This window comes from Pelobates fuscus, chromosome 2, assembly GCF_036172605.1.
Source record: "Pelobates fuscus isolate aPelFus1 chromosome 2, aPelFus1.pri, whole genome shotgun sequence".
Classification (NCBI taxonomy): domain Eukaryota; kingdom Metazoa; phylum Chordata; class Amphibia; order Anura; family Pelobatidae; genus Pelobates; species Pelobates fuscus.
The window spans coordinates 19283807-19305933 of record NC_086318.1 but is presented as its reverse complement, the minus strand read 5'-3'; the positions used below and the strand labels follow the sequence as shown (position 1 = coordinate 19305933).

The 22127-nt window shown below is 41.3% G+C and overlaps 1 protein-coding gene across 3 annotated transcripts in view; it reads left to right on the top strand.

Moving 5' to 3' along the window:
- The window catches only part of PTK2B (protein tyrosine kinase 2 beta), a 143103-nt gene that overhangs the window by 18292 nt on the left and 102684 nt on the right, over positions 1-22127 (top strand). For 2 of the 3 annotated variants that reach the window (XM_063441980.1, XM_063441978.1), the window contains exon 2: positions 18457-18577. The exons of the other annotated variant lie outside the window; for it this stretch is intronic. The gene's annotated coding sequence lies outside the window, so the exon portion shown is untranslated. The remainder of the gene's footprint in view (positions 1-18456; positions 18578-22127) is intronic. 3 annotated transcript variants of the gene reach the window in all.

The window sequence follows — 22127 nt, the reverse complement described above, 5'->3', positions numbered from 1 at the left end:
GAGGAGCAGAACAAAATATTCTATGTTTACATAATATATACAAATAATATATTAATAAATATATAGAGATTTTTTTTTTTTTTACTGTTTCCATTCCAAACTTTGAACCAATTGGCAGGAAAATGCTCCTATCAGTGCACTGCACGATATATACATAATGTTATATTAATACTTATATATTTTGCAGCACACTGAATGGACCATTTTCTTGCCTTTTGGTTTGTTCTTCTGATTCCTTTTGAGAACTGAAATTTGGCAGAACCGAACCAAAATTTGGCTGAAACGTAGTCATCCTAATAATGTTTCTGTCTTCTGAAAAAAATTATTTGGCAGAACCAAAATGTCTTGCAAGCGTCTAATGCATGGATGGATTTAAATATACAGGATATAAAAATGAGTATTGTAAAATCGCAATATGGGTTGTTACTATGTTATTAATTTCCTTTCTGATCCGCGAGGGGTTAATTCACCTGAAAGGACCCGTGGGCAGTGTGATAAACTCTATAAAGTGAATTGTAAGCCAGTAGAGTTCGGTTTCTTTGCTGATATACTCTCTAACCCTCAGGGCGAATTCCAGTGTGCGTGTCCCTCCCCCTGTGTCTCTGCTGTGTGTGTACACTGAGTGCGCCTGGGGCTATAGGTGTGTCGCTCTCTAAACAGGGCCTAGCAGGATCCAGACTTTTGTTTTAACATGGCTGCAAGCTATATTTTGTGGCAGTTAGATTAGAAAATACAAATCTAATATTATTTCATTCACATGCAGAGATATTCACTAACCTGGAATTCTGGAAAATGTGAACATTTTAGGTTCAAGTAGGTGAACAGGAAAACAGGATGAATAAAGGTTGTTAAATTCTGGGCGCAGATGTTGGACTACCACTCCCATAATTATCTGCCCATCTGTTGCATTCACTCAATTTTGGGAGTTGGAATACAACACAAACTGGATGCCAGAGTTTAACTATGAAGGTTAAATAGGATGCCTTGTTCTTGATCGAATTCCTGATAGAGCTCAGTTTAGAGAGAATTGTTTGGAAGTCATTATCAAATTGAGACTAAACATTGAGAAAAAAAAAACATGAACTTTTATAAAACATTCGTTTCCGAGTTTTTTGCTTCTATTCTCATGCAAAAAGGAATGATTTTGTGATATACATGGGTGAAATTCTTCATACCGTGACATGGTCAGAAAAATGCACACTGCCCCCGAATAAACACTAAGTACAGTGAGTGGTGGATTTAAAAGGACGAATGATCTCCTATTACAGCGAATATTATTATAGAATATTTGTGGAGTATTTGTATATGCCACGTGACTCACTGGGTACACAACACATTATCGCAGAGAAGAAAGAAAAACAACCTTGTCTTTTGCAAATCACTGTATTATTCCACAACCTCTTTGTACAAAGTAACCGAAAGCCAGACACAAGCAATGACATTTGCTTAAATTATATATTAGCGCAGGGTACAGATGTATGAAATCCCCAAGTTATCAAGGAAATAATGGGAATTATTATATTGTATAGTAAAATAAAATCTAATGTAAACAGGACTCCGTCTGTATGTATCTGCAACTTGTGACATCCTATCATGTTTTCCTGTGATATCTCTGCAAGTTTGGTGACTCAATCTTCCTCTCTATAGCCGCTGGCAGTAAAAACTGACAGATCCCACGTCATCGTTGATGGTGAGACCCTACACTGCACCTAATCCCTAGGTATCTTTTGTGTGTCTCAGGAGCTGTGTTTTCCTATCAGTTGTCGTTTGTGAAGGCTGATGGTAAATGTCACAGCGAGAAGTTATATAAAGTTCTGACGTATGTCCTTCTTTTCCATTTTTCACTAGGATGTACGATGAAGTAGTCTCACTCTTTCATACGTATTTATTATGACGGCATTCAATGCATTGTATGTAGGCAGTTTTTTTTTATAAAGGTTCTGTCCTTTTGAAGAATTGAGAAGTGACATTGCTGCTTTGAATGGTTATTCAGTAAGTCATAAAAATGTGTCGAACCGTTAGATATTTGCACATCTTAAACCAAATAATGTTTCTAGTTCGATCACGCGGGCCTATAAATTGCAGTTTCTTTTTAACTTCTCCATAAACTCAGCCTTGTAAATGAACCTATGAGGGACCCATAAATCAGCTCTGATACTGTATCCATGGAATTTCATTTAGCTCATATCGCAGGTGAATGGAGATACGTTCTTAAGAGTAAAAACTGACAACCCCTTTCCTGGTTTAGGAATGCCAATAAATACAGCAATGTCTCCATCCATCATTCACAATAAACGGACATTGTCACATTTCTGAATGGACTGTAAAAAATACGGTATCTATTTATTATTATTACATTTTTGTTGTTGTTGTTGTTATTTCCCAGGTTTGCCAGGGTGCTTCTCCTTTGACTTTAATGATGGTTTACTCCTGACCCCAATGTCTTGCAATGTAGGAATCTTGATTGCAACAAACCCACAACAATTAGCAAATCATTTTTATTGACGACATTTTATCACCTCAAGGGTTCATGACAAGATGAAGCTGATGTGCATGAAATGTCCTGTTGGTGCTCTTTGTTGAAAGCCAGCTGTAATTATAGTCATTATTATTATTATTTTTATTTATAATGTGCCAACAGATTCCATAGCGCTGTACAATAAGTGGACTGACAGACATGTATGGGCAACAAGACAAGCTGATCCGACAGAAACAGAGGGTGCTCAGGGCCCTGATCAAGCGAGCCGACATTCTAAACTAATCAAAGTTTTATAGAAACAGATCCGAATATGTATATCAGAAAACACGTAATACGTCTATGTCTCTGAACTAATTATAGTCTGTTCTCTGGTGTGGCATTTCCTTCATTACAGTGTCATTGTCACTACTCTAAATTTGTCACAACCCCACAGCTGTCTAAAAGTTAGCATTGAGCTGTGTTTATTATTTTTTATTTTTTTTAACCAGGAGTTTCGGCTCATTTCTTATTTACTATGGTAGGCTGTACTGACACAGTAAATATAATCTGCTTGGCTTCTATAGTGTACATTCGTGCAATATGACGGGTGTATCAATGCAGATCTTACTTTATAAGAAAGGCCCAAAGAATGCAGGCACTAGGAAGTATTTAGGCCAAGTCTAACGAAGCCTGGGACGAGGCCACAGTGGCAGGACGGTGGGTGGGGGGGACTGTGTTTGGCAAGATTATGGCCTTCATTCCCCAGGTAGAGGCTGCTTCTTTGAGCAGCTATTGGCTCCATTAGAGAGAATACAAGTGTTTTAGCACAGTGACTGACCTCAAGTTAAAGAGATACACTAAGCACCAAAACAACTTTAGTTTAATGAAGCAGTGTTGGTGTATAGATCGTGCACCTGCAGTCTCATTGCTCAATTCTCTGCCACTAGGAGTTAAAGCAGTTTGTTTATGTTGCTTGTCCCTTTAAGGGGCTAAATTTATTATCGAGTTTAAGGCATCTAATTAGCAAGTTCTTTATTGATGGTATTCTTTTTTTCTGACCGAGTAACAAAATGTAAGCTATGTTTTCTCAGAGACAAGCTTCCTGTTCTCGTTATCCAATTAGGACTTTGTGCATTTGCCTTCTGCATTTCTAACGATGCCAGAATGAACTTGTTTGATTATCGTACGTTGCCTTATGCCAAATTCCCAGAGACCAGCGCTTTTCTTGAACGGCTGCGTTCGTTTCCATTCAAAATAGTGGCTCTTCTGTAGAAATATCCCTGTTGATATGGTGATGGGAGCACAATTACTGTTCTCCCGAATCTAACGCACTTGCCAAAGCAATCAGTTGCTGCGGAGGGAGGGCGAAAGGGGGGAATGGAACATAAGAATGATAAACTGTTACTTCGATTTGTGCCAAATGCAGAGTGAGTCACTTAATAGCAAACACCCACTGTTTCATCAAGGGGGATCACTCTTCATCGAATTAAATAGTTGGGGAACATTACAAAGTACCTTTTCTGACAGCAGTAAAGTTTACCTGGGCCCACGTGTGATATCAATTCGGGATGTGTTTTGGAGAATTACAAACTCCCCGACCTCAGACTGTCGCGCAGATCATTGCGAATAGATACGGGCAATCTCTGTGATTGTTGTATAATTGTATATACAGCAAGTGCAGGGGAAATATCCACTCGCCCACTGCTATTGAATGAGTAAAAATAATGCATGGAATTAGGAGGAATATTAAGTGAATGGGCAGGAATCATTCCCTCGTCTCATCCATATCATGTGCCCTGTGCTGTGCCGTTCTAAGCTGTTATCTTTTATTAGCCCCTTCCCCAACTAACAATTTATATCAAATATCCCCTTTCTAGAATCGTAAAGCATTGCCGAATATGTCGTGCTATATAAATAATAATCTCTAACAACCTTCCTGCAGCTGATGATATTCTTTTCTTTAGCTTTTAACATGCAGGGAGGTACTCACAGCTGAGCACGTTAGAGGGTTCTACACCTCCAATCCCACTTAAATTGACAAATAATTCCAGAGCCACAAGCCTAGGCTTGACAAAGACCTGAGGGGGTGTAAACTGCTGCCAGGTCATCTTTTGGTGACTGAATGAAGGGCATAACATGGGTTCCTCATTCCTTTCTTGCCATTATTTCTTATCAATTTTTATATCATTCATGCCATTAACCCTGCAACTTATCTGTCCATTAGTATTATCTTGGCCATAGTCATCCTGTCCCCTTGCTATTAACTTTACCATAATCATCCCCCCCCCCCCCCCTTAGTTCTGCCATATTAAATCAAAATATTATACTTCAGCTAGTTGAGTAATAAGGGGTTTGTAAGCCAGACACATGTTGCAGTGCCTGGTGCATGTAATCCCCCCAATGTGCATTGCTTCTATAGACTAGAGCCCCCTATACAGGGGCTGGTGCAACGTCTTATTAAACTATCTCACCATATCATGTCTATTTCCAGGTGATTTACTTGTCTTCTCACCCAATTAGCAAATGCTAAATAATTTGATGATAGAAGTAGCCCTTTGAGATTAGCTCTCATAAAATTGCAGAATATATTTAATTGTTTGAAGCAGGTCCAGGTCGGGAAGGAAACCAAAACAAACACAAAACAAGTGTGTGAATCACATGGCCCAGGCGCCCACTTTCAAATTGTGAATCCAGAAATACTTTTTTAGATGAAAATTAAGGAAAACACTACATTCATTCACACAGTTACACATCTAGACACACTTACAGATGGACACACTCGGACACACACTTACATGCTTGTAGACACACACTTAAACATACAGACTCCCAGTGATAAAAAGGAAACACACTCACATGTGCACACACACACACACACGCACATACATACACACACACATATACAAAACGGGGCTATAGTGGGATTTGTTTGCAACAAATTGTTGCTGTCTTTTTTGCGCTGTCAAATTACTGTCACCCTTTTATGTCAATGGGAGTTCAGTGCTGCAGAAAGGAAACATCGATATCGTGTAATAGCCCAGTACACACAGCATTGCATCACAGTGCGTCCTTACCTCATCCAATATTTCTACAGATAATGAGAAAGGGAAACTCAGAGGCAGACGTTGGACTCTGGATGTTGGGGGTTACCTCACTTGTAGCCATGTGAAAACTGTTTACTAATAAGTTGTAATGACTGGAGTCATAGTGTATTATCACTGTAATCTGCTGTAGTGGTTATGGTATGGTTATGGCGTTTTTATTTTTTGTTTTTTTTTAAGAATGCTTATTATTTCAAAGCTTTACATTTTAAAAATCAGCAAATTGAAGACGCTGTTCTAAAGTAAGCTACTTTTGAAATGCCATGCAATAGTTTAAATGTAACTTTTTCACTAGATACGACCACTTTTCATTCTAGGGGCCCAGCCAAAACATAGTGTGTAAATCACTATAACCACCATATGCATTCATACAAATTGTAATGCCAAAAGCACACGCAGCCCTATGGCATTTTCATGCAGAGACCGGACGGAGCGTGCTAAGGGGGCGCTTAGAGAATCATGGAGTAAGGTCAATGTTACCCCCCTGTACACTAGTTATAGTGATACATGTTTCAATGGTGTTCCAGAGAAGTGACAGCGTTTGTATCCATTCTCTGTGTTTTCTTATATCAGAGTCGCTGTATATGTTGTGCAGAGGGACTGTGCTTGGCATTTTATTGTGTTAATCTAGACCAATTTAGGGGAGATTAACCTGCTCTGGAAATTGAATATTTTCTCAGTGTAATAGCTGAGTTTGAGAATTGAGCTAGAACTAACTGTAATGATTTCTGTCCTTTCTCTGTGTTTCCCTACACTGTTTTGGCTAGTTTTGTTTAGGGAATTTTTTCAGAGGTTATATAATGTTAACTAAAACGTGTCCCTCTGCAAAAAAAATGAGAACTGCTCTAGAAACATCTGTACGCAATTCTTTTTTTCATCATCATCGTATTCTGTGTTTGAATAGCAGATCACACCAGTCACCTCTAGACACACTTCCTGTATATATGACAATAGCAAAGTGCATCCCTTCCATTACAATATCTATCTGAATGAAACATTGCTATCTGTTCTTGTTTCATTTCCTGCCTGGTCACCACACGCGGTATGCAAATGCAATTTCCTATAGTTGACTTTAGCAATATCTCCCCAAACGTCATCCGCTGTTTGCTGCTCGAGGAGAGTCAAGTCATAGATATTATAAATGATAGAAAGGCTTCGTGAACAATAAATCCTTTATGAAATTACATTTCGTTTTGTTTTGGCTTGTATTATTTTTTAAAGAATTCTAACCACAAGTTCAACTGAGAAACATTTCTGAAGGTTTCCCTAGATTTTTCATACTGTGTTTGCGAGATCTGCAAAACAAATTAAAATTAAGAAATCCACACATTGTATTAGCCTTATTCTGGAACCGAGTGCCTCCATCTTGATACCCTGTCAATCATTGCTATAAGTTCCACCATTTTTTCATTGAACATAATATATGGACATTTTTAAATTAGAGGGGCGAAGGTTTAAAAATAATATCAGGAAGTATTACTTTACTGAGAGGGTAGTGGATGCATGGAATAGCCTTCCAGCTGAAGTGGTAGAGGTTAACACAGTAAAGGAGTTTAAGCATGCGTGGGATAGGCATAAGGCCTAACTATAAGATAAGGCCAGGGACTAATGAAAGTATTTAGAAAATTGGGCAGACTAGATGGGCCGAATGGTTCTTATCTGCTGTCACATTCTATGTTATTATGTTTTTATTTCGGAAACAGAAATGTAATGGTTACTCATTCTCCATATACCATGAGTGCCCATACTGTTTGTATCAGGAATGAACTGGATTTTGATGATGATTGCTAAATATTTTATAATCAATTGGAAGAAACGAAAGCATTGCACAAACAAAAAGGTATTGGTGGATTTCAATGTTTCATTCGAAGGTTTCATTTCCAGTAAAGTAACAGTTTCCTGTTCACCTTAAAGGACCACTATAAGCACCCAGACCACTTCAGCTCAATCTAGGGTTAACCCTGCAGCTGTAAACATAGCAGTTTCAGACAAACATCTTTCTTCAAAAATCTTCTTTTTTCAGCCCCAAAAAAGGCCAAATAAAAATCCAGAATAACCAACGAACTTTAAAAAAAAAAAAAATCCTTCTTCACCCATGGAGGGCTCCGCGCAGACTGAGCTCTGCAGGGCGGGGGAAGGCTTATAAAGCCTTGCCGCGCCCTGCAATTAGGCTCAGAGCACTCTGATTGGTGGGTTTAAGCCATCCAATCAGAGTGCTCTGACAGGTAAATGAAGAGACTGACAGGTAAGTCTCTACATTTACCTGTCACAGCACTCTGATTGGTTGGCTTGAAATCCACCAATCAGAGTGCTCTGTGTCATTTTACACAGCGTGGGAAAGTTCTTTGGAATTTTCCCACGCTGTGTAAAATGACACAGAGCACTCTGATTGGTGGATTAAGTAACCAATCAGAGTGCTCTGTGTCAGTCTCTTGTGTCAGTCTCTTCATTTACCTGTCAGAGCACTCTGATTAGATGGCTTAAACCCACCAATCAGAGTGCTCTGAGCCTAATTGCAGCCTGGGCAAGGCTTTATAAACCTTCCCCCGCCCTGCAGAGCTCAGTCTGCACAGAGCCCTCCAAAGGTGAAGATGGCTTATTTTTTTTTAAGTGCGTCGGTTATTATGGATTTTTATTTGGCCTTTTTTGGGGCTGAAAAAATAAGATTTTAGAAGAAAGAAGACATCAAATGGTAAGTCTATTTTTTTTAAAAAGGTATTTAGACAAGGGTCCCCCCTGATTATTTTTAGGATGAGGGGGGTAGGTAGGGGTTAGCTTTTTTTTTGGGGGGAGGAGGGGGGTGGGTTATTTATGGCCTCTGCCTACTGCTCATGGGTGGGGACCGGGGGGAGGACATTAGGTCCCCCCCCCTTATTATTATTTAGGGCCCCAACCCATCACACAGGGTTGGGGGCCGGGGGGGAGGACCTTAGGTACCCCCCCTTATTGTTATTTAGGGCCCCCATCTGCCTTGCAGGGGTGGGGGCCAGGGGGGAGGACATTAGGTCCCCCCCAATTTTTATGTATGGCCCCAACCCACCGCTCAGGGGTGGGGGGGAGGCCAGTAGGTCCCCCCCTTAATTTTTTTAGGGCCCCCACCCACCGCTCAGAGGTGGGGGTGGGAAGGGAGGACAGTAGGTCTCTCCCCCCCCCCATTTTTATTTATGGCCCCCACCCACCGCGCAGGGGTGGGGACCGGGGGAAGGACATTAGTTCCCCCCCCTTATTGTTATTTAGGGCCCCCACCCGTCGCACAGGGGTGAGGGCAATAGTTGTTTTTTAACAGTGAGCAGCCACTGGCTGCTCACTGTTTACTAGACATGCCCCTACTCGCGGTATAGCGAGTAGGAGCTGAATTTACTAATACTAAGTAATCTTTACTTAGTATTAGTAAATGTGGCTGAAAGACCAATTTAGGTCTTTCAGCCTTTTGGCAGATAGCTCCCTAATACCGTGGGAAATAGGGAGTTATCTAGTAAGCGGCTGCTTATTTGATGTTATTTTGAAGTGATTTCCCTATCCACATGTGTTTGCAGGGCACCTGTCCTACTCTTACCCCCATTTTACTTCCTTTTGCAGCCCTCTAGCCCTTTCCAGGAGTTTTTTAGAGCCATTTTTGTGGCCAAAAGTTCGGGTCCCCATTGACTTCAATGGGGTTCGGGGTCAAGTTCGAGCCCGATACCAGACTTTTTTCAAAAGTTCGGCCGAACCCGCCGAACCCGAACATCCAGGTGTCCGCTGAACTCTAGTGACAACTCATTTTACTTTACTTTTGTCAGCATGCAATTCTGTAGTAGTGGTTAATATATATCCTCAGCTAACCTCACAATATCTGCCCGTATTGTATCCCCAGGCAAAATCGAGATCAAACAGCTTATCACCTACACCAGGGGTAGGCAACCTTTAAGCAGCACTGTGCCAAAATATGATTGTGATGTCCCGTAGCGTGTCGGTCCTATTTCTTTAAATTGAGGTGTGCATGTTGCCGTATTCTACTTGTGTTATTTATACTGCATTTGCTTTGTATCGTTGTATTTGAGCATATATGAGCTATTATATTGCATATTTTCATTAATAGTTTGTGGTATCGTGTATAATACCTATGAATTTAGGCTGTGTATGGGGTCTGCTTGTGGAATTGTGTGTGGATGGATATGTCACATTGTGTATTTGGTAGTGTGTGTATGTGTGGGGCTGTTTGGGGTATTGCATGTGAGATGCTGCATGTGGGGTTGTGTGCATGTATGTGGATTGTTGGTGGTGTTGTGTTTGTGCGGACTGTGTGTGTGTTTGTATTATTTGTATGAGGGGAGGGTTATTCTGCAGCTCTTAGGCTTCCCTGGGTTCCAGTGAGGATCAGGCTGGCCAGGTACAGCTCAAGGACAGAAGCTGCAACAGGAAGCTGCGGGCTGCTCTACTCCAGTGTGGATTCCCATTTACAAGTGCTGGGAGGAACTGATCTGAGATCACTTCCTCTACGTGCTGCAATGCATAAATTGAGGATTGTCCTTCACCACCTTTTCGTATTAGCAGATATCTGAAGTTTCACTGGGACTCCTGATAGGCCAAAGCCTGTTTGGCTCTTGTAGCCTTGAGTGCCGTGCAAAGGCACCTTGAGTGCCATGCATGGCACCAGTGCCGTAGGTTGCCTACCCCTGACCTAAACAGTGCAGCACTTTCACAGTAATCAGCCTAATCTGCACATTAGATACTTTTTGTGTCTCCAGCAATAGTAACTATTGGGTCTACTTTGTTACATTAGGCATCACCTCAGGGAAAGCTAGGTAGCTGCCAAGCCTCGTGCAACAGTTCTGCTATTAACTGTACCTACATTACAGCTAGCCCTACTAACTGTCGTGAAAACAAAGCTGACTCATCCATGGCTATTATAATATAGATATCATTGAGCTCCCCGTATTCGTATACTGGGAATTATAAGCCTTTTTACTGTAGCCACTTCCGTCGGGAAATATTTTACATTTATTTATATTTATGAGATTTTTTTCTTTCTCTTTACTTATGCCGCCTGTATATAGTGTTGTGTTTTCTGTCCAACTTGGACTTTTAAACTACCTAATAAATACTTGTTTTTAGCTATATTGTGGTTTTTTTTTGTTACCCTCTCCATTCTCTCTTTTCTTTTCAATTATTCCCACAGGGGTTATCCCCCATTAGGAGAGGTGTAACACCTGGCTCCATTGCTTTCCTTTTCTTCTTCTTTCAGCTTAATAGGAAGTAACCCCAAAATTTCCTCCTGCGCGGATCCATACCCCAGGTGGCATCCGGCTCTCAGCCAATCAGTGACTCCCCATTACTGTAACAAATATATACCCCAACACGCAGGATTCAACTTAACAAAAGACAACACAGAGGAGAGATACGTATACCGGACCTTAGAATGGCCGGACTCGACGTATATGAGAGGAGACAGAGTCAGGAACGATCCGAGGTCAAGGGCACAGAGAGACAGCGTAAACTAGGACTAGCCGGGGTCTGGTACACAGTAGACAGCAGCCGGCAAACAGAACAGTTAAGGATAAAGAGATAACGTAGTCAGAAACAAAGCCAAGGTCAATACGGAGGAACACAACTGAACACAACAAGTGCAGCAGCAGGACCGCACGCGGCTCGAAGAGAGGTAAGTAACGCTACAATTACTGACTGGCTTGAAACATGTACGTTTCTTTCCAAGCCAGCTTTGTAAATGTGAAATCACTGATTGGCTGAGAGCGTCTGCTAACCGATCAAAATTTGCGCAGAACTGACATTGATGCCACAGACGTGGAGTCACGGCTCTGGCAGGTAAAGGGTTAAAGTGCAGTGTTTCACAGTGAAAAGCTGCCCATATAGACTCCAGGCACCATCACCACTTCAAATCCCTGAACTGTGCTTGGAGTCCCATTTTAATGAAAGGTAATGATACGTAGTGATATTAGAGATGGGGAAATAACAGATTGTTACATGATGCAAGTTTTAGGGTTTGCCAGTCTTGTGAAAGTGGATTTTTCCTGATTGCATATGATAAGGGTTAAGAAAACAAACCGTTACAAAATTAAAAGAATCCTCTGTAAGACGTGTACGAAGCACTGACTAGCTAACAGTTCATTATCTGACAGAGTTCCTCATGAAAAGGATTGCGTTAAACAGACGATGATGCCTATTGAAATGTCTGCCACTCACAGTGAAGTGTGGGTACTAAGAACGGGTTCTGTGCCTCTCCCACACACAGTCACATTTATTTTGAGGGGGTGGGCTGTGTGAAATGGTTACTTTTGGAAACTATGTACAGTACTTTCACTATTAACACATAAATGCAGTCAGCCATACAGCTGTACTAGCAGCCAGGCAATCCTTACAGGCTTTACTAAACATCAGGTTAAACGTCCTTTGACCTGGAATTAAAGGGACACTGTATGAATTGTAATTGCTTCATCTCATTGAAGTGGTTATAATGTATAGAAACACCTGGCGCCCACTTTCCATTCAGCGTGAAACCGTTTTAATATTTTCATGTTAAATGAGAATTCCCGATGCCCATGAGGACGCAATATGCTTGGACGCATTAGTCCGAGCAGCAATGGGCGACTGTGGTTGGGTCAAAGTGTCAGCTGACTGCTTTCAGCCTATCACAATGCTCATTGAAGGTATGAATCGGTGTGGCTAGAATGAGGTATGTAATCGATGCCGTATTCACACCTCCGGGCTGTGGGTGGCCAGGAATCTTTATTTATTATCAAACTGCTTGAAAAGGGTTATCACTTTGGAGCAACAGTGTCAGAGCACTCCAGACCCTTTTTTAACAATGCAATGAGATGTAACCGTTATAATTAATATAATTAGCACCAAGAAGTTTAACTGACCCTGCATGACAGGTTTTATCTCAGGAGAGCTAACAGAAGCTCAATGCAGGAACCTTCGTCTCTCAGTGTTAGAATGACCAGCACCTGGCAGACCAAAGGTAAGTTGACAAAACATTAGTACATGGTTTTGTTATTTACACAGCAAACACCAAACACCAAAGGTAAGTTGACAAAACATTAGTACATGGTTTTGTTATTTAGACAGCACCAGGTCACTCCTGGCACCATACCCAATACAGTGTTCAGACCGTTGCTTAAATTAATAAAACATTACTTAACTCACTTTACTTTTCTTACTATGGCTGACTTAATAAACTAATAAGCTAGAACATTCACATGTAGGCCTATAGGATATATCCTACAAAGCTCAATTGAAGCCTTGTGGCATGCCAGAGAGAGTAAAACAAGACGGTGGCACCCATTGGGAGACCAGGCAACTTTTTTTTAAAAATGGAGAAACAAGCCTGCTATAGTGGAAGAGGGAGGTTTGGGGTGTGTCTAACATGGAATGCCAGGGTTTGCATTTTGTAGATTGTATGCTCTTTACTTTAGATTGTAAGCTCTTTCGGGCAGGGCCCTCATCAACCTATTGTTACTGTAACATTTACAGGAACATGTCACACACCTAATGCACTTTATCTTCCTGAAGTGCTTTATGTGTGAAGTGTGTCTTTATGTTTTTATTTTTCAATAGAAATTGGCCCATTTATAAATAATATTGCATACAGAACTAGGAGGGGATACAACTGAAATCTACAGGAAGATAATACATTGCATAGTGTAATACAGCAAACCACGTTCACAGCTAATAACATATTGCATTAATGAAAGGTAGCCGTATATCATCATATAAAGGTATCTCCCCCTGTTCTGTTTCTAGGAGGGCTCTTCTCGGCTCTGCTTGAAATAGGGTCAGCAGCAGTCCAAATGTATGGCAAAATATATGTTTGTCGTATGCTCCCTTGCACTAAGATTGATGCAAGTTAAGTACCATCAGATTGGTGGTGGGAAACAATGTAACATTTATAAATTAACCTTGTTACACCCCCCTGGCTGTCAATCATATAATCGATCATGTTACTTCCTGAATTGTTTAGCTCAGTGGAACTAAACTCAAGAGGCAGCAATTGCCCAGAGTACTAGTCTTGGAAAAACTTCTCATTGAGCTGCACTGGGAAGTCTGTGATTGGACAGAAGCATAAAGTCTGGGCGGGGTTAAAAGGACAGGGCTTGCGAAGGCTGCAGACGAGATCTGCAGCTTTTACAAACAGTTATCAAAAATATGAAAAAAATGTATACTTAAATGCGTACATTTTTTTTTTAGGGTATATCTACTAAATTATAAAAATAATAATTATATATATATATCATTTTCCCATTGGAGTGTCCCTTTAAATATTAACCTGCTTACAGCACAGGTGGTACAATATGCACAACAGGACAACATGTGTCTAAGATCATTAATCTGCCTAATAGAAAAACACCGATCTTTTCTTTATCTGCGGAGACTTTGAATTAATATTTACCCACTCTTTCTTATTGTGAAAAGTTGTAACAAAATCTGCTGTTTTTCCTCCTGCTACTGGCCTCCTCCTACTTGTTCATTTGCATCTGACAGCTTTAGCAACATAACTCAATGCAGTGTGATCTGGAACCGTTCCCAAGCTATTTTTGCTCATTATTCTCTTGCCTTTGCTTGAGATTTGAGCCTCCTCTCTCTGTAGGTGCTGTACTTAAAATAGAAAAATCAAGAAATATAACTGTTTCTTACCCATAACCGTGGGCTATGGGTAAGAAACAGACTGGACCTTTTCTACCACTGCGAAATTCAACGACAGCTTTCTGGACAGCAGTGGGTTTAAAAGGCAGGAGACCACTGCTTGGCCATTTTATATCCCACCGAATGTGTTCACTTTAGAGTTACCTGTGCCTGCAGGGTGCGTTAGGAGGTGCTGGGAGTTTAGGTTTTGGGATGACTTAAGAAGAGAGCATGACAGGGAATGTTATGAATCTGCACAAGTAATTTGTCTGTCCAGTGTTTCAAGAGTTTTAATGTGGAAAAACTCAGTCAATATAAAATGTAAAACGAAATATCCACTGCTCCCAGCATACGTCATTGAGATGAAGTGAACTGAATGCTTTAGAGGCCCTTTAAGTGAAATGAAAATCCTCCTTTGGAACCAAACTGTACATACTATGTATGATAATCCGGCACAGAAAAGGCCCAAAATGGGTCAGTTAGTGTGCTGTAAATATATACACAATATTATATTCTATAATGTATATATTTTGCAGTGCACTGATGGGAGCACAGATATCTTTGGAGCTGGGAGACTTAGCCCCATCTACAAAAGCTGATATTAAGGCATTAATGCTGGAGATAAAAGCCATATTCAATGTGGACATGGCACCGGTCCGTAAAGAGATGTCCATGCTAACCAATCGCATGGGAGCGGTGGAAGAAAGCATGGGGGGCACCAAGCTAGAGCAAACTGCTACAGAAACTGCAAAAACAGTGTGCTAACCAGCAGGCAAAACTGGCTAACATGGAGGATAGGGCAAGTGGCCGAAATCTGAGAATCCACTGAGTGCCAGAGGCAATCTCAGCAACTGAGCTCCCTCACTATTGCTGGAGACTTATTGCCACATTACTGACGCCCAAGCAAGCCAAGCAACTGACAGTCGACTCCTGCTTTAGACTTGCCAGAGCTACTACAGCACCACAAGATGCACCCAGAGACGTCATGATGAAACTAGTAAGGGACTCTGACAGGGGACTACTCATGGGAGCAGCAAGGGGCTCTCCCACGGTGTCCTTTGAAGGGGCACAACTGGCTTTTTACAGGCACTTTTCAAGGCACACCCTCATGTGGCAAAGATCCCTCCGACAAATTTTCCAGCTGTTAAGAGAGCACTCAATCCCTTACAAATGGGGCCCACATCGGTTACAAACTGAAAGGTCCGGCAAGACCCATTGCTCTCTCACATCATGGAAGCACCAGCACTCCTCCAAAACCTGGGCATCCCAGTGGATATAACTCCTTTTGTTCCAGGTGGCGAATCACCTCAGGCACCTACCTTGCCTACCTGATTCCAGCAGCGAAGGACCCCTTGGTCCCGCACATACTACCATACTTGCTATGTTGTAAACATGATTTAAATTTCTCTATACTGGCTCCGTAAGCTAATGTTTGTGTTATTTGTTTAGTTATCCCCCCCCCCCCCCACCAGCTCATAAAGCATGACCAGTGATTATTTTCAGTTTGTTGTTATTATAAGTTTGCCATAACACGCTCGGCATGAGATTAGACGTCAGTCTACCACTAATGTCTCCCTAAGCCTATGAAGGCTACAGAGCTATACTACCACCCTCAGTGCCTTAATAAGTCATGGCTATCTGCGCTATGACCCTACTATATAGGCACCTGAAGCTTCATACCAGCACCCCCAGGACACGCCTCACACCACTCTAGTTTAAGCGAGAGAGGGTCCATTAGATATTTACATTATAAAAATTGAGTTGATGCCTGCAATGTGTAATACTGTAAATATTGATTTTGTGTTCAGTTTACCATTCCTGAAAAGCACATGTCATGCTGTAAGGATTGCACTAACTCGCAAAAATAAAGAATTTAAAAAAAAATAAAAAATGATATATTAATATATGTTTTTGGGGTTTTTTTTTTTACTACTCCTCCTGTTTTTCCATCTATCGGTCACTTGATCTGTGAATAGAATCCACATTTAGTGACTGTCCACGAGCCATTAATCACCTGTTTTCTCATCAATCATCTCATTGTTTGGAGCCAGGGGTGAAATTCAGACACCACTCCTTCTGAACATGTTCAGTTACTCCATAATTCTGATATATTTTGGATCATAATTCAGGATTTCGGTCAGATTCCCAATAGGCCCAAATTTGCCCAAATTCCAGTTCGGTCCGAAACACATCTCCAAGTCTACTAAAGAGGTCTATTTTCAAAGATCCTGTTGTGTGCTGAATTATCGACAACATTCAACCACTGAGGCCAATTGTCACTGGAAACATTTAGCAACGAGGACACATTTGAATAACATTCTGTATCCAGGAAACATAATCTCTGTTTTACTTTCTGATGAGTTTTCTGCACGGTCTTTTCAGACAAGATCTGAGACATTTACCACTGCTGTCATCGTCAGATGAGTGATAGGAATCAGATTTTCCCAGCAGTGATTCTCTGGTGTATATAATGGTTTTGCAATTTCCTGTGAGTGATTTAGCCATACGAGTCAGAATATGTTTCTTTATTCCATCACTTGACTCTAGAGCAGGGGTAGTCAACCTTTAGTACTCCAGATGTTGTGGACGATGTCTCTTCTCATGCTTTGCCAGCATTATAGAAGATGCCTACCCCTGCTCTAGACAATTGTTGGCCAAACTTGGAGCCCCTGTTGTTTCTGAATAACATTTCCATGATGCTCAGTAAGTCATTACAGGTAGTCCTCATTTTACGACGTACCTGTTTAACAACAGCTTGGACTTACAACCAGCTCTCTAGTGTGGTAATTCGATGGATTCCCCACGTTAGAGAGCTGGTCTATGTTTGAGGTATTTTCCCCGAACATAGATTAGAGGGATTCCTTGCTCTGGTGCGCTTGTCGATTTTCGGGGAAATTTCCCACTACCGACTAATTTTTTTTACGACCAAGTTGAAAGAACGGAACCCGATCGGTACAAACCTGAAATGATCTTCTGAGGAGGAATGGGGCTGCAGCGAGGAGACCGTATTATGGTAAGTAACAGCTTGTTTTTTGTTTTTTTTTCTTACAGGACGAGGGATGCAGTAATCTCAATGAACTATAAAATACACAACCGGTCCTATTGATAAATATATACCTTTTCGTAAAGATACTCAAGGCATAAGTCTTATAACCGAGATTTCTGCAGAATGTTATAGATAAGTAAAACATACCAGTGTTATAAATAAATATATTCCTTTAAGGAAAGACGCTTAAGGCAGAACTCATACAACTGAGATTTTGCAGACCCGGAAGTGCTCCTGGAGGAAGTGACGTAACCGCAAACCGGAAGTTGGATGACGAGGAGAAACAACGCGCCTTTTTTAAAGATATTTAAATGCAAAAGTTTGTAATGACCTTACGCACTTTGACAAAGACCATAGGTCGAAACGCGTCAGTGCAGCTCATCTTTTATCTGAGATTCCATTTTATGCTGTATTGTATGTAACCAATAAAGATACTTGTTCCTGTACATATCCCTCTATCTGGTGTTTATGGAAGCTATCTAAAGGGAAGTAGTAACTGTGCAGTGGACATCTCTATTCGGGTTCCAGCATTGTGGTCTCCAATTATCAATTAAGGCGCTTATAGTCTGAGCCACTTTCATAATGCTCAGCACCACGTGAGTGGGAGATTTTATTCTATTATCATCCATTTACCATATACAGGCCATACTATGTACTGTGCTTTATATTTTCAGGATATAAAGCACAGGATGTATTTTCACGATTGGTTTATTCACCACCTGTTTTGCTCTCACCATACTATTTATTATAATCTGTTTGCTGTATTTTGTGTGATTTGGAGCGACACACACTTGGTGATTTTGAGCAATCTCTTCAATATTTTCCTTTTTTACTGTTTTTTTAATTTTTCTACAGCCACCCAAGTGTCCATAGGTAATGGGAAACTGTGACATTGAGAGACGTGACAGCTCGTCTTTAGTTTTTCCATGTACGTGTATTAATGGAGGCAATATATAGGGACAAATTATATGTATTTTACATTCTGGTTACATTTGGGGAATCTGCATTCCCAAACATACAAGGAAATGCTTTACACATGCAAAAAAAGCAAGGTTTTTGAACAAATGTTTGACATGTCTACTGTTCACATGAAACTGTATGTTTTTTTTTTTTTATGTGTCATTTTTTGAATCACTCAAGATTCCTTGTTGTGTGCCCATTTTATTAAATTCAGATAAAAAATATGGCAATAAGCTGAATGATATTTACTAACACTTTATCGATCTTTCCAGGAAAAGTCATCAACAATTGGCGTATTCTTCAAAGTGAGATTGAGTGTGGATTCTGGACCCCATTTTTCCAGTATATACCGATTGTGGCCACAGAAGACCTTGACATACCAGAAATCAAGTGGTAAGAACAGAGCTACATAGGGTTCGTAATGATTGTGTATGTCTCTACAGCTCGATATTGTGATCCTGATATAGCTCTGAATATATCTGAGGGTTTGCAGGAAAATATATTGTTCCTTGCGCAGTGAAACAGTGGAGGCTCTTCTCCAAAACAGAGAATGTGATTGGCTATTGGCAGATGTCACATGATCTCAGCAGTCTTGTTTTTATTAGTAACATTCAATGAGAGTTTGAAAATTGTGATACAATTCCAAGATGGCTGCTTCTACAGTTAAACAATGACAGATATTCAAATGGTAATTATAACTAATCTTGTTGAGTTGATGAAAATATTAGTAATTCAGTTTATTTATTTAAATTGATTTTTAGAAAGAAATTACATGAACCTGTGACATTTTAACCTATCAATTGGCCATCTTAGGGTTGTATTTGTGAGCAGTGTTTGTGTTTGCAATGTAAGCATGTTTTTGTATAGAGCGTGTATTTGTATGTACTTTAACCATTGAAATGCAGTGGTGTACTTGTGTGTAGTGTTTATGTTTGAAAGCAGGGGTGTGTTTGTATGTAGGGTTTGGCTTTCATATGCCCGTGTACATTTGTGTGTAGTGTTGGTGTTTTGGCATGCGTGGCCCGGTCCCGTCACACTTGCTGCACCAGTGGTAGTTCCATTGCTAACAGGCAGAGACATTGGGCTGAATTATTTTATCAGAGTAAGGATTTACACTGCTTACCGACTAGCAATTTCTCCTTTGAAGTCAGCACTAAGCAGCAACAGAGAGCTCAGCCCACAATGGTAAATGGGAAACAATAGATTTGTGCATGGAAAAAACATTTGGATCATTAATTGAAATGGTGGATGGATGGATAGATAGATGGGGTGGTGGGACTCCACCGCTAAGTACCATGCCCACTGAGTGTTTGTATAATTTTGCCTTGCATTTTGTGATTCCAATGTCTATTCCCCCTGATTTTTTCCTTGTATACTGTGTTTCCCCATGTAAACTGTGATGTATTTGTGTGTTTTACCTGCTCCCCGTTCGGGGATGGGTTCTGTTCGTCTCCCGAACGGGGACCACCCTGACACCTTATTTGGAATTTATAGTTAGAACGTTCACAACTCGTAACAAGGTGTGAAAACCGCAGACCACAAGGGAAACAAGTGGTGTATGCTTCCCCTGCGTGACCGCCGGTTCGTATAAGCATATGTATCCCGAACCGGCATGCGCACACTGTCTCAGACTCCCATGTCGGGGATTGTCCTACTAGCTCCCAAAGGAGCTATGGTCACTGTCTACATTCCCTGCCCGGGAGCTATGAGGCTAGGCAGGGAATCTCTGGAGCTGTGAGTCAGTCTCACGGCCGCAGAGTCCCGCTGGCCTCATGGAAGTCCGTGCCGACCAATGGGAGAGGGAGCGCCCATTCAAAACTGGGTTCGCACCATTCTCCTGGTTGGTCGGCATGAGTAAGAGCTGATTGGTCGCTGCGGGATGCAGGCGACCAATCAGAGAAGGAGTGCCCGTTCAAACTGGGTTTTGCGCCCTTTCTCCTGATTGGGCGGCGAAAACCTTCTCCTCCACGAGCAATGATTGGTGTAATTGAGTTACGCGACCTTTTGTCTGAATCTCCTTTCCTCCTGAGCTGATTGGTGCGATTTGGTTTTGCGCCTTTCAGCTGATTGGTTGTTGCTTGGTTTAGGCGCGAAGTTTGAATTGCCGGACTAAACCAAGCAACTTCATGGAACTCATTTCGGGGATGTACAGAGCCGAGAGTCCCAAAAGTTACCCCCCCTGTATGTAATGTGTCTGAACATACATCCCTACTGTTGTACCATACTGTGTACTGTTGGTATCTCCCAGAGCGTAAGATGGCTATCTGTAACCAAGTCCACTCCTGCCTAGGTTTGTGTTGTATGGAATAGAGACCCCCTGCGGGGGTCTGTGCATAAAAAGCTGTATGCTTCAATAAAGATTGGTCAGAGTGCTTAGACCTCCAGAACTGTGTGTCGTCCTGTTACTGGAGGGAAAGATTTAACCCCTGTGTCTGCTGTTCCAGCTTGCAGGGCATTCAGCAAGGGAAAGTCCTTGTTAGAACTATGAGAGCGAGTCACTGGGGTTTGGGTCGCTGTGCCTGCTACATGGTTCCTGAACGGCGGAAGGAAGGGAGAAAGCGGGGGTAACTGGTGGTCGGGTTACCAGCTGTCCCACTACAGATGGATGGATAGATAGGTAGATACAGATAGATAGGTAGATACTGATGGATGGATGATAGATGGATGGATGGATAGGTAGGTAGATAGATATATAGGTAGGTACTGATAGGTAGATAGATACAGATACAGTAGATAGATAGATATAGGTATGTTAAAGTATTTAAAACTTCACCTAGAATAGCTTTTTATTTTGTAAACTTACTGTATCCACTGTGAGAAGTTATTGTAGTATTTCTAGTAAAGATACTTGTGCTCAGAATTTAATACGTAATGGATAGTATCTGTAAGGGCAAAGTTGGTTGTGGTGTGCCGAAACCAACGTACGAGTGGGCCTGTAAATAAAAGAGGGCCCACCAAGGAGAATGTAATTATAACAGGGTGTAGGTGGGTGGGGACAATCAGCTGAACAGCAGAGGTGAGTAGGGGCTGGGAGTTTAAGTAGGGGACTTACTCCTCCCACAAATTCAGGCCTAATGGCCTTTCTACTTGTGCTCGGAATTTAATACATAATGGATAGTATATGTAAGGGTAAAGTTGGTTGTGGTGTGCCGAAACCAACGTACGAGTGGGCCTGTAAATAAAAGAGGGCAAAAGAGAAGTTCGAGAAAATACACACTTTATTGCCTTTTTACATAACCAAGTTCCTGAAAGCTTGACAAAGCTCTTTTTCTGGTCGTGGAATATAAGTATGGTATATGGAGGATTTACAACGCCCCAGTCTCTTGATGATGTGGACCGGTGTATTAGTGCTGGATGCTGAAGAGGCGGCTCCTATGCGAAAGGAGTGCCCGGAGAATGAAGCCGGATTGAAACCCAGTTTAGATAATAGTGTTCTGATGTGAGACGTGAATTTAGCAGTGGTAAATGTATTGATAAGAGCGGAGAGTCTGGTAAGTGCGCATGATGGGTTGACCGTAGGTGGTCTAGCGCCTTGACCGGACACCAGGCATTATTAGTAGGGAAAAGGGGAATTACAGTGGGGTGTAGTGAATGATTGGTTTTAGTTGGTGGGATCGAAAGTAGATAGTGATCCTCCACCTTTGTGAGGTGCAATGTTTTTAGGCTGTGCGTGATATCTCCTTGACAAACAACGGTGAACTCTCTAGGTCTGAGAAAACCGTAGAAAGCGAGATAGATAGCCGCTTTGATCACCAGGTTTGTGTCGGGATCAAACGGGGATTCGTCAAGGAGATTGCTAAGTGATCTGAAGATAGGCCTATCTATAGGTACAAAAAAAAAAAAAAAACAGTGAGAAATAGGCGCTTATAAATTAATATAGAATACAGAACCCAATTGAAATAAGCAACTCAACACACGTGCCAATACCTCTAAATTTAGCACA